At 42.8% G+C, this 13,086-nt stretch overlaps 1 protein-coding gene across 9 annotated transcripts in view; it reads left to right on the plus strand.

The window, feature by feature from the left end:
• The window catches only part of CHRM3 (cholinergic receptor muscarinic 3), a 1,018,971-nt gene that overhangs the window by 122,272 nt on the left and 883,613 nt on the right, over positions 1-13,086 (plus strand). For 8 of the 9 annotated variants that reach the window (XM_033937301.1, XM_033937305.1, XM_033937299.1 and 5 more), the window contains one exon: positions 5,300-5,388. The exons of the other annotated variant lie outside the window; for it this stretch is intronic. The gene's annotated coding sequence lies outside the window, so the exon portion shown is untranslated. The remainder of the gene's footprint in view (positions 1-5,299; positions 5,389-13,086) is intronic. 9 annotated transcript variants of the gene reach the window in all.

A 13,086-nucleotide genomic window follows, 5' to 3' on the forward strand; every position in this document is an offset into this window, starting at 1 on the left:
TCTGTGGATTGTTTATAAAGTTCTTTTGTTGATTTTTAAAGTGATCCACTTTAATTTCCCCTGGTATCTGACTCAGGTGCTGGAAGTATATCAACCAGGTTGAGCCCTGAGGTCAGAGGGGACACCATGGGTAGTTAGTGAAGGGCTGGCAAACATACATTGCGTAAAAATGAGAGTTTCAATAATCTCAATGGCAGGGTTGCTACTATGGAATAATCTGACAAGGTTACTTAAGATGTTCTCTGACATTCAGAGATGTAAAAAGGTGTTAAAAATGACTTTATTCATAGAGGCCTTTTCTTGAAAGCTGCTCACTTTAATAACACTGTGGGGGAGTGGTTGGTTTTATTTTCCTTTTTAAATATTTGCTGTACTGTTTTTAAAAGCTATGTAAGTATCTTGTGAACCACTTAGGAAAGCGGAGTATAGGTTTTTAAATTTAAATTTTTTTTAAAAAAAGCATCAGAATTGATGGGTCTCGCCAGTGCTATTTTCAGTGATACAACGGAGGCCTGGAACAGTCACAAAATCGACCAGAAAAAGTGTCACAGAGTGGTAAGAAACGCCAAAAAAGTCTATGAAGAAAAGATAGCACAAGAAGCCAAAAACTTCAAGCCCTTTTTTAAATATATAAAAGGAAAGAAACCAGCAAGGGAGGCAGTGGGCCCTCTAGACGACCAAGAAATGAAGGGGTCAATTAAAGAGGACAAACAGATTGCCGATAGGTTAAATTCATTCTTTGCCTCGGTCTTCACAAATGAGGACATTTCATCAGTGCCAGACATAGGGAGGATATTAACCGGAGGCATGGAGGACAACCTCGCAACAGTAAATGTGACGTTGGACATGATATACGTTCAGATTGACAACCTAAAAAATGACAAATCCCCTGGACCAGACGGAATTCACCCGAGAGTATTAAAGGAACTTAAGGTGGAAATTGGTGAACTATTACAAACTGTAGCTAACATGTCAGTTAGAACAGGGCAAATACCAGAAGACTGGAGGACAGCAAATGTCATCCCGATTTTCAAAAAAGGATCAAGAGGTGATCCAGGAAACTACCGACCTGTGAGCCTCACATCGGTTCCTGGAAATATAATTGAAACACTTATTAAAGACAGCATTGTGCAACACTTGGAGGATCACAACCTAATAAGGGCTAGTCAACACGGCTTCAGGAAAGGGAGGTCTTGTTTGACAAATTTACTACAATTCTTTGAGAAAGTGAACAAACATATGGATACTGGTGATCCAGTAGACATAGTTTACTTGGATTTCCAGAAAGCGTTTGACAAGGTCCCACATGCAAGGCTTATGAAGAAATTACTAAGCCATGGAATAGGAGGAGAAGTGCATAGATGGATTGGTAAATGGCTAGAGAACAGAATGCAGAGGGTTAGCATAAAAGGGAAATTCTCGGACTGGGTGAAAGTGACTAGTGGAGTGCCCCAGGGCTCGGTTCTTGGGCCTATTTTGTTCAATATTTTTATAAACGATCTTGAGGAGGAAACAACATGCAATATAATAAAGTTTGCAGATGATACAAAATTATGTTGGGCGGTTGGCTCTCAAAAGGACTGCGAGGAGCTTCAGAAGGATCTAAGACAGCTGGAAACATGGGCGACAAAGTGGCAGATGAATTTTAACATAAATAAATGCAAGGTGATGCATCTAGGAAAGAAGAATAAAGAATACGAGTATAAAATGTTTGGGGTAACATTGGCAAAATACGAACATGAAAGGGATTTGGGGGTACTGATTGACAGAACCCTGAAGCCATCGGCGCAATGTGCGGCGGCGGCGAAGAGAGCAAACAGGATGTTGGGCATGATTAAGAACGGGATCACGAGTAGATCGGAAGAAGTCATAATGCCACTTTTTAGAGCAATGGACAGACCACACTTAGAATACTGTGTCCAACACTGGTCTCCTTACCTCAAGAAGGACATAACTCTGTTGGAGAAGGTGCAAAGGCGAGCCACGAAATTAGTCAAAGGAATGAAAAATTTGAGCTACGAAGAACGCCTCAGGAAACTGGGACTGTTCACACTCGAGAGGAGAAGACTGAGAGGCAACTTGATAGAGACTTTTAAAATATTAAAAGGATTTGATAAAATAGACCAAGAAGCAACATTACTAACATTTTCAGATGTGACACGGACAAGAGGTCACAGCCTGAAACTGGGTGGCAGCAGGTTCAGGATAAATGCCAGGAAGTTTTGTTTCTCACAACGAGTGGGGGGCGCTTGGAATTCTCTTCCTGAGGATGTTGTGGCGGAGACTACTCTTCGGGGTTTCAAGCACAAGTTGGATATACACCTTCTTGCAAATCATATTGTGGGATACGGTAATTTCAGGTTTTCATAATAGAGAACCTAAATGGGCCGCCGCGTGAGCGGATCGCCGGACTTGATGGACCTCGGTCTGATCCGGTGAAGGCATTTCTTATGTTCTTATATGTTCTTAAGCTTCCCACTTTCAAGTGTGAAAACTGCCATGTGTTGTGTTCACCAACCATAAATCACAGAAAACAACTCGTAAAAGGCTGCTTATCTTGCATGCTTTGCCGTGACATAAACTGACGAGCAACATTGCATCATTAGTATCAGATCGTATCATATCTTTGGTCGAGAGCAGCCCTCAGTGCTCAGCAACCCTGTGGCTTCTTTGGGAATTTATGTTCTTGTCTGACACAGACATGTGGGGTAAATAATCACTGTCCTATTCTTACAAACCACATCGGTCATTTTTGACAAAAGGGTCTGTACCAATAGTTTTGCTTTGATTAATGCTCATCAAAAAATTGCCCGCAGAGATCTGTACCTGCTTTCTCTGCAGGTAATTTTTTGATTGAAAATAATACATGTATGTTTGTTCCCCTCGGTGCCCTCAAGAATGGCTTTCAGGCTTCATGAATAAGATTTTGAAATGTTGAATACTCCACAAGAAACCAATGCACAGTCTAAATTCTCAAATAATAGATGTTTGCAGGGGGGGTGCTATCATTGAAGAATATTTATATGATTTGTAAAGGTTTTCCATAGCCTTCATTTGTGTAGTTTTATATTCCTTAATTGCCAGTCTTCAGTTTGCAATGGATAATTGTGCATAGTGATGTTATAGTGAGTAGCTAGAAAGAAATCTGAGGGCCAATATATTCAGATGTATTGATAGTAACCCAATTGTTAACATATAGAGGATGGAACTTGATACACCACTTTTTCTGTGTCATTTTACACAATCAAAAGCAGTTTACATATTTTTAGACAGCTGTCTATTTTGTATCCAGGGCAATGAAGTGTTGAGTGGCTTGCCTAGAGTCACAAAGAATTGCAGTGGGAATCAAACTCACACCCTCAGGGTGTTGAGGCAGCTGTTCTACCCACTACTAGACCACTCCTCCACTTTATGGGTTAAATGTCTGCATTACGTACTATAAATGCAGGCCCACTAGCTTGCATTAGGTTAACACAAAGCCTCTGCTAATTAGGTAATGAGATGCAAATTACATGTTAGTACATAAAAACATTCTGCACCTGAAAATACTCAAAACTCACAAAGACTTGGGGCGATGCAAAGTGTTTGTATATTTGTTTGCATTAACGTGTATTTCCATGGCCATACTTTACCATCTGTGATAATGCATGTATCGGCTGCATTTCATCAATATCCTCTTTTTAATACATATGCAAAGCTCTCCGGGTCTGATATTCAGCTGGAGGTGATTAGTGTTTCGCTAAATACCATTGGTGTTAAACCGGGAAATTCAATGCCAGGCCAAGTCCAGGATCCAGCACTGACCCTCTTAAGTATATTCAGCACTTAACTAGCTATGAAGAACCATATAAAGCAGGGGTCTCAAAGTCCCTCCTTGAGGGCCGCAATCCAGTCGGGTTTTCAGGATTTCCCCAATGAATATGCATGAGATCTATGTGCATGCACTGCTTTCATTGCATATTCATTGGGGAAATCCTGAAAACCCGACTGGATTGTGGCCCTCAAGGAGGGACTTTGAGATCCCTGATTGATATAAAGAGAAATACTTTTAAAACCAGTAGGAAATATTTTTTTTCACTCAGAGAATAGTTAGCTCTGGAACGCATTGCCAGAGGATGTGGTAACAGTAGTTAATGTAGATCGGTTTTAAAAAAGGGTTTGACAAGTTCCTGGAGGAAAAGTCCATAGTCTGCTATTGAGACAGACATGGGGAAGCCAATGTTTGCCTTGGGATCGGTAAGATGGAATGTTGCTACTACTGTTTTTCCGTGAAAATAAAACCGGGTCTTATATTAATTTTTGCTCCAAAAGACATATTAGGGCTTATTTTCAGGGGATGTCTTAATTTTTTTAATGTCGGGGTAGAGCTGGAGAGTGTCAGGGGGATGTTGGGGTGTTGGGGAGTGTCAGGGGTGGAGTCAGGGAGTGTCGGGGTGAAGTCAGAGAGTGTTAGGGGTGGAGTCGGGGGAGTGTCAGGGCTGGAATAGTGGGATGATGGGGCCAGCGGCAGGAGGGAGTGGGTATCCCTCCTGCCTTGGACTGTGTCGGGAGGGTTTGCTGTTGCAGCAGGAGGAATTGTGCACCCCTCCTGCAGCGGACATTCGGGGGGGGGGAGATGACATCAGGGATCAATCTTAACTGGGGCTTATTTTTGGGTAGGGCTTATATTACGAGCATCTTGAAAAATCATGCTAAAACTTACTTTCCGGTTAGGTATTATTTGTGGGGGAAAATGGTATTTGGGTTTCTGCCAGGTATTTGTGTTTGGCCACTGTGAAAACAGGAGACTTGGCTAGATCAGTGGTCTCAAACTCAAACCCTTTGCAGGCCTCATTTGGATTTGTAGGGACTTGGAGGGCCGCAGAAAAAGAATAGTTAATGTCTTATTAAAGAAATGACAATTTTGCATGAGGTAAAACTCTCTAGAACAGATCACTGTAAATCTTCTGAGAATATTACCCCCCCCCCCCCCCAATACAGTATACTCCTGCATGGAACCCCTGAAAGGGACTCTCTTCTTTAAGAAGATATATCATAGAATCTTCTACATGTTTGGTATGGAAGTTTGCCCCAATGTGACTGGTTTTTGAATGATAGTTGTGAGTTAAGGTGTTATGAGCTCCTAATAAAGAAATGAAATGGGGCACCTAGTGGAGACATATCAAATTGTGTTATCGAAGGTATTATAGTATAATTCATTGTATACATAATGCAAATATTGTATGAAATCTTTAAACTAGTATAGATATTCTGTATGTTGACACATAGCAGTAAATTTCATTATAATTATCTCTTGCAGGTGAATGTTTTCTTCCACGGAGTTAAAGTATATGGAATTTGGAGCCTGGGGATGTTATGTGTGGCAGCAAAGTTCTGGAGTACGGAGTGGTATGTACAGTAGAGGTTAGACTCCCAGTGACTCAAGCAACATAGGGACACATTGGTATCTACGTTGCGTCTTAAACTAAGGATTCTGCTTCCTTCGTTTATACAGTATATCTTTGGTTTTGTATATTTTATTTCCTCTAGGGTCTGCATAGAGAGCTTAGGGCTTCTTTTACAAAGGTGTGCTTGCGTTTTTAAGCGCACGCAGGAAATTACCGCGTGCTACGCTTCTAGAACTAATGCCAGCTCAATGCTGGCGTTGAGGTCTAGTGCGTGCGGCAATGTAGCTTTTCCATGCGTTAAAGCCCTAGCGCACCTTAGTAAAAGGATCCCTTAATTGAGTTTATGGTAAGGATAAGATGGCAGGAGGGGAGTCTCTTCCTTCCTAACGGCTCTGATTTTTGCATTGACATGGTCCTGCTTGGCTGCACCTCAACCTTTGAATCTTCTATATTGGATGAATACTCCAAAGGTGGTTGTGAGTGCTGTGGATGATGGGCGTGGGGTGGTGGTGGGGGGAGAGATGTCTATTCAAGATTTGATTTGATTTCATAATTTGATATGCCATGTCACACACAGGTTTTAAAACGGTTTACAATAACAAGTAATTTTAAAACGAAAATGTAATTCAATACATGAATAATACAACTGAATTAGGGCCAACATTAGTAGATGATAGCCCAGGGTATGTCCTACCCCCATTTATTAAATGCTAGCATGAGAATCAAAAGAAGTGCACAGCAGAAAGGAGATCCTTGCAATATATATGGAATGAGCTGGATGTCAGATAACATAAACCAGGAGAGCATACCCTTTGAAAGGAAAATATTCTCAAGCATAACCATGAAGAGCAATATCAGATGCTGCCAAGAGGCACGAAGGATTAGAACAGAACAAATATAAGCAGGTTTAATTGAATTTTTTTTTTAAAAAAAAGGTAGAGTGGGATAGAATATGCTTTCATTGACATGGCTTGCCTGAAACACAGATTGAAGTAAGAAAAGGAAGCAGAAAGAAACATAGGTAAGCACGGACAAAACAACACTTTAAAACATGAAAAAGAGAGAGGAGATGAGATCGGAATGGAGAACAGCTTTTCAGGGTGTAGGTGAGAGGGAGGTGCTGAGGTAAAAGGGAGCTTATTTGATGCAGTTTTAACTACTGGTTTAATGCAGATTTATACTGTGACTTCTATTTGAAATTTGTTGCTCATTTTGTTCAACTTTTAATTGTGGATGGGTTGGTCACCTCTCCTAGCATGAATTCACGTTTCACTTTCTTCCTCAGGGTCGAGCTGTTTATCATAGCCACATAACTACAAAGAAACGAAAATAATGAGTCTGAGCTTGTTTATGCCTGGAATAAATTACCCGAGTTTGTCTGTCAGGCCCCTTCCCTTGTTTAAAAGCAGAGAACCCACATTTTTGATATAGCCTTCAATCCTTAACCCTACTCCTCTGCCTTCCAACCCAGCCAGCTGATTAACCATTCCCCTTAACTGTATCCATGACATTCTGTTTGTCTGTCTTGGCTGTTTAGATTGTAAGCCCCTTCGAGCAGGGACTGTCTTCTTCTTTGTGACTGTCTAGAGCAGGGGTGTCCAACCTGCGGCCCGAGGGCCACATGCGGCCCAGTGAAGTATTTTGTGTGGCTACGGTTGAGGGCGATGCAGTGTTTTCCTCTGCTGCCCCTGGATGTTTACCATCTTGCCGTCTCCCTCCTCTCTCTTGCTGCAGCGTTTGCGCATTTGTGCAGCCCCAGAAACATTTTTTTTCAGCCAATTCGGCCCAGGGAAGCCAAAAGGTTGGACATCCCTGCTCTAGAGCACAGCATGCGTCTGGTAGCGCTATAGAAATTATTAATAATAGTAGTAGTAGTGTGAAAGTTTCTGTCTCTGGTAACCAGAGCTGAGATTGTGATGTCATAATGCCTCAGTCCACTAATAAGGGCCAACCTCATCAGTGATGTCACAATGGCTTGATCGTCCTGTACTCCCCTCTGCCCTCCAACCCAGCCAACAGATTAACTGTTCCCCTTAACTGTATCCACGCCATCCTGTTTGTCTGTCTTGCATGTTTAGATTGTAAGCTCTTTTGAGCAGGGACTATTTCCTTACTCTTTGTGAATCTTTACAGTGCTGCGTACGTCTGGTAGTGCTATATAAATAATTAATAGTAGTAATAATTTTTCTAAAATTGCTGCTCCCTCTGGATGGGGAGGGATTCTACTTTTGACAGTCTTTCTGTAGTTAATAATGGGATAATGTATTTTTACTTATTTATTTCTTAGTTTAATTGATCTCTTTCTTTGTATGTAATCTGCTATGAACTATTTGTTGACGATAGTGGAATATAAATGACTGAGTATACGAGTGCATTCTTATCCTTGCTTTTCTCCTCTTTCTTTCTTTTCTTATCTGTTTTTTAATGGAATTTTTTTCAATCCTTATGATTAAATTGTAAACCGCTTTGATCTCATTTGTAGCCTAAGCGGTATATTAAGAGTTTTAATAAACATAAATATAAGAACATAAGAACATAAGCAGTGCCTCTGCCGGGTCAGACCACAGGTCCATCCTGCCCAGCAGTCCGCTCCCGCGGTGGCCAAAAACAGGTCAAGGCCTGTCTGAATCATCAGAAGGGCTCCCCTGTCACCTTGGTTTCCCATTTAAGTTCTGCCCTCCTATCGAAGTCCTAGCCCTCCGGTCTTGCACATGCATGACCAGGTTGGTTTACTCAGTACCCCACGATCCCTCTATCCCTCAGGAATCCATCCAATCCCTGCTTGAATCCCTGTACCGTACTCTGCCTGATCACTTCCTCCGGAAGCGCATTCCAAGTGTCCACTACCCTTTGGGTGAAAAAGAACTTCCTTGCATTTGTTTTGAACCTGTCTCCCTTCAGTTTCTCAGAATGCCCCCTCGTATTTGCTGTCCCCTTCAGTCTGAAGAATCTGTCCCTATCCACCCTCTCTATGCCCCTCATGATCTTGAAGGTCTCTATCATATCTCCCCTGAGTCTCCTTTTCTCCAGAGAGAAGAGCCCCAGCCTATCCAGCCTCTCGGCGTACGAGCAGTGTTCCAGCCCTTTTACCATTTTTGTTGCTCTCCTTTGGACTCTCTCAAGTACCGCCATGTCCTTCTTGAGGTGCGGTGACCAATACTGGACGCAGTATTCCAGATGTGGACGTACCATCGCTCGATACAATGGCATGATGACTTCCCGTGTTCTGGTTGTTATGCCCTTCTTTATGATGCCCAGCATCCTGTTGGCTTTTTTCGAGGCTGCTGCGCACTGTGCAGATGGCTTCAGTGATGCATCCACCAGCACACCCAAGTCTCTCTCGAGTCTGCTGTCTCCCAACAATACCCCCCCTAATTTGTAGCTGAACAACGGGTTCTTTTTCCCTATATGCATGACCTTGCATTTGTCCACGTTGAAGCGCATTTGCCATTTGTTTGCCCAGTCTTCCAGCTTGTCCAGGTCCCTTTGTAGGTCCTCACACTCCTCCCTGGTCCTAACTCTGCCGCACATTTTGGTATCGTCTGCGAATTTTATAACCTCACACTTTGCCTCCTTTTCCAGGTCATTGATGAATATGTTAAAGAGTAAAGGCCCCAGCACCGATCCTTGTGGCACACCGCTCGTGACTCCCCGCCAATCACTACCTCACATCCTGACCAGCAGTGGCCTAGTGGTTAGCGCTGCAGCCTCAGCACCCTCAGGTTGCAGATTCAAGCGCAGCGCTTCTCCTTGTGACCCTGGGTAAATCACTAACACTCCATTGCCCCAGGTACATTAGTCAGTTTGTGAGCCCACCCGGACAGATAGGGAGAAATACTTGACTACCTGAATGTAAACCGTTTAGGCTAAATAAATTAACATATATTCTGGCTAAAATCCACTTCATAGTGCTATACCTAGAGCGGAAGGGGTATGATTAAGGTGTTTGGTTGTAGTTCAGGATTAGCTTAGACCAGTGATCTCAAACTCGTGACCCGGGGGCCACATGAGGCCCACCAGGTACTATTTTGAGGCCCTCAGTATGTTTATCATAATCACAAAAGTAAAATAAAACAGTTTCTTTATCATATGTCTCTTTAGCTGTAAATTATAATATTAAGACTTAGTCAAAAGGAAAGATTTATAAACTATAAAGAGTTTTACCTCATGCAAAATTGTAATTTCTTTAATAAGACATTAACTATTTTTTTTTCTGAGGCCCTCCAAGTACCTACCAATCCAAAATGTGGCCCTGCAAACGGTTTGAGTTTGAGACCACTGGCTTAGACACTTTGCTCATATGCAGAAAAAAAAAGCATAACCTGAGGTACCTGAGCCAAACATATAAGCCAGAAAAGTAGGCGTTCAGGCCTCAAGTGCTGCAAACAGGCCAGGTTTGCAGGATATTCCTAACAAAGCTAAATTTAATAGATTTACATGTAGTGTAGGTTGTATTCATGCAGGGGGTTGTCTGCTCTGGGTGTGGTCTTGGTGAGGAATCAGGCACCAAGATAAGGAAGTCAGGGATTAAACCTAAACTTTGTTTTTCCATTAGCCCATAATATAGCAGAAATAAAGGCTCAGTAAGAACTTTGAACTCAGAACATGCCAGTGAACTGGGAGCAGCCTGGTTATACATCTGTGCTCAGTGCCATCTTGGAACTAAGTTTTTCTGCTTCCTGTTTGGGATTCCTGAAAACCTATATAAAGAGGTTCAAAATAAAACAAAAATAATGTAAACCCCCTACCCCCCAAAAACCCACAAAAACCCACCCAACGAAGACATCATACTTGAAGAGAAAGGAAAAGAGTTTATAAAAAAAACATTTAATCTGCCTGAGAGACTAGTTTTGCATATTTATTAACATTATTTAATGAGGCATCGAGATCAGTGTATATTAAGTTTAAAATGAAATATCAAATCTGATTTAACCCAGCATATGTGAAGAAAATCAATAAAAACAAGAGAAAAAGGAAGCCGATATGGTTCTCCAACCTAGTGGCTGAGAAAATAAAGGCGAAAGAGTTGGCGTTCATGAAATATAAAAAAACCCAAGAAGAGGAGAGCAGAAAGGACTACAGGGTGAAACTGAAAGAAGCCAAGAGAGAGATACGTTTGGCGAAGGCACAGGCGGAAGAACAAATGGCTAAAAATGTAAAAAAGGGAGATAAAAATTTTTTTCAGATATATTAGTGAAAGGAGGAAGATAAAAAATGGAATTGCTAGGCTAAAAGATGCTGGGAACAAATATGTGGAGAGTGATGAGGAGAAAGCAAATGTGCTAAACAAATACTTCTGTTCTGTGTTCACAGAAGAAAATCCTGGAGAAGGACCGAGATTGTCTGGCAAAGTTACACGAGAAAATGGAGTAGATTCTGCGCCGTTCACGGAGGAGGGTGTTTATGAGCAACTTGAAAAACTGAAGGTGGACAAAGCGATGGGACCAGACGGGATCCATCCCAGGATACTAAGGGAGCTCAGAGAGGTTCTGGCGAGTCCTATTAAAGACTTGTTCAACAAATCTCTGGAGACGGGAGTGATTCCTGGGGATTGGAGGAGAGCGGATGTGGTCCCTATTCATAAAAGTGGTCACAGGGATGAAGCAGGAAACTACAGGCCGGTGAGCCTCACTTCAGTTGTTGGAAAAATAATGGAAGTGTTGCTGAAAGAAAGGATAGTGTATTTCCTTGAATCTAATGGGTTACAGGATCCGAGGCAAAATGGCTTTACAAAAGGTAAATCGTGCCAAACGAACCTGATTGAATTTTTTGATTGGGTAACCAGAGAGCTGGATCGAGGACATATGCTAGATGTAATTTACTTGGATTTCAGCAAAGCCTTTGATACAGTTCCTCATAGGAGGCTGTTGAACAAACTTGAAGGGCTGAAGTTAGGACCCAAAGTGGTGAACTGGGTCAGAAACTGGCTGTCGGACAGACGCCAGAGGGTGGTGATTAATGGAAGTCGCTCGAAGGAAGGAAAGGTGACTAGTGAGTCTCACATCTATAGTGAGCAAACTAATGGAAACCCTAATCAAACACCAATTAGATAAGATCCTGGATGAGGAGAATCTACGGGATCCCTGTCAACATGGATTTACCAAGGGGAAATCCTGGCAATCCAATTTGATCAGCTTCTTTGACTGGGTGACGGGGAAGCTTGATATTGGAGAGTCCTTGGACATTGTATACTTGGATTTCAGCAAAGCATTTGATAGTGTCCCACACCGCAGGTTGTTGTGCAAAATGAGTTCTATGGGATTAGGTAACACTTTGACAAAATGGGTTGGGGACTGGCTTGGTGGTAGGCTTCAGAGGGTGGTGGTGAACGGCACCCCCTCCGTAATGACGGCAGTGATCAGCGGGGTGCCACAGGGCTCGGTCTTAGGCCCGATCCTTTTCAATATCTTTATAAGGGACCTGGCTGAGGGGCTTCGTGGTAAAATAACGTTATTCGCGGACGACGCCAAACTGTGTAATATAACAAGCAAGAGCACAACGGACAATATGAAACATGACCTAATCCTATTGGAGCAATGGTCAAAGACCTGGCAACTGAGTTTTAATGCCAAGAAATGCAAAGTCATGCATCTTGGCAGTCAAAATCCATGCGAGACTTACACCCTAAATGGCGAGATCCTAGCAAGGACGGTTGCAGAACGGGACCTAGGGGTGATCATCAGTGAAGACATGAAGACTGCCAATCAAGTGGAACGGGCTTCATCTAAGGCTGGGCAGATCTTAGGATGTATACGTAGGAGTTTCGTCAGCCGTAAGCCTGAAGTCATTATGCCGTTGTATAGATCTATGGTGAGGCCCCATCTGGAATATTGCGTGCAATTCTGGAGGCCTCATTATCGCAAGGATGTACTGAGGCTTGAGTCGGTCCAGCGAATGGCCACCCGAATGGTCTCCGAACTCAAGGATCTCCCGTACGAGGAACGGCTGGACAAATTACGGCTATACTCACTCGAGGAACGCAGAGAGAGGGGAGACATGATCGAGACGTTCAAATACCTCACGGGCCGTATCAAGGTGGAAGAAGATATCTTCTTCTTCAGGGGTCCGACGGCAACAAGAGGACATCCATGGAAAATCAGGGGGGGAAATTGCATGGCAACACCAGGAAATACTTTTTCACCGAAAGAGTGGTTGATCGCTGGAATAGACTTCCACTTCAGGTGATCGAGGCAAGCAGCGTGCCTGATTTTAAGAAGAAATGGGATCGTCACGTGGGATCTCTGCACAAAGTTAAAAAGGGGAGGGTTATTGGGGTGGGCAGACTAGATGGGCCGCGGCCCTTATCTGCCGTCTTTTTCTATGTTTTTTTTCTATTTTTTTTTAGTGGAGTCCTCAGGGTTCGGTGCTGGGGCCAATCCTGTTCAATATGTATGTAAGTGACATTGCTGAAGGGTTAGAAGGAAAAGTGTACCTTTTTGCAGATGATACCAAGATTTGTAACAGAGTAGACACCGAAGAGGGAGTGGAGAATATGAAAAAGGATCTGCAAAAGTTAGAGGAATGGTCTAATGCCTGGCAACTAAAATTCAATGCAAAGAAATGCAGAGTAATGCATTTGGGGATTATTAATAGGAAGGAACCGTATATGCTGGGAGGAGAGAAGCTGATATGCACGGACGGGGAGAGGGACCTTGGGGTGATAGTGTCCGAAGATCTAAAGGCGAAAAAACAGTGTGAC

Source organism: Geotrypetes seraphini, chromosome 3 (genome assembly GCF_902459505.1).
Source record: "Geotrypetes seraphini chromosome 3, aGeoSer1.1, whole genome shotgun sequence".
NCBI classification, from domain to species: domain Eukaryota; kingdom Metazoa; phylum Chordata; class Amphibia; order Gymnophiona; family Dermophiidae; genus Geotrypetes; species Geotrypetes seraphini.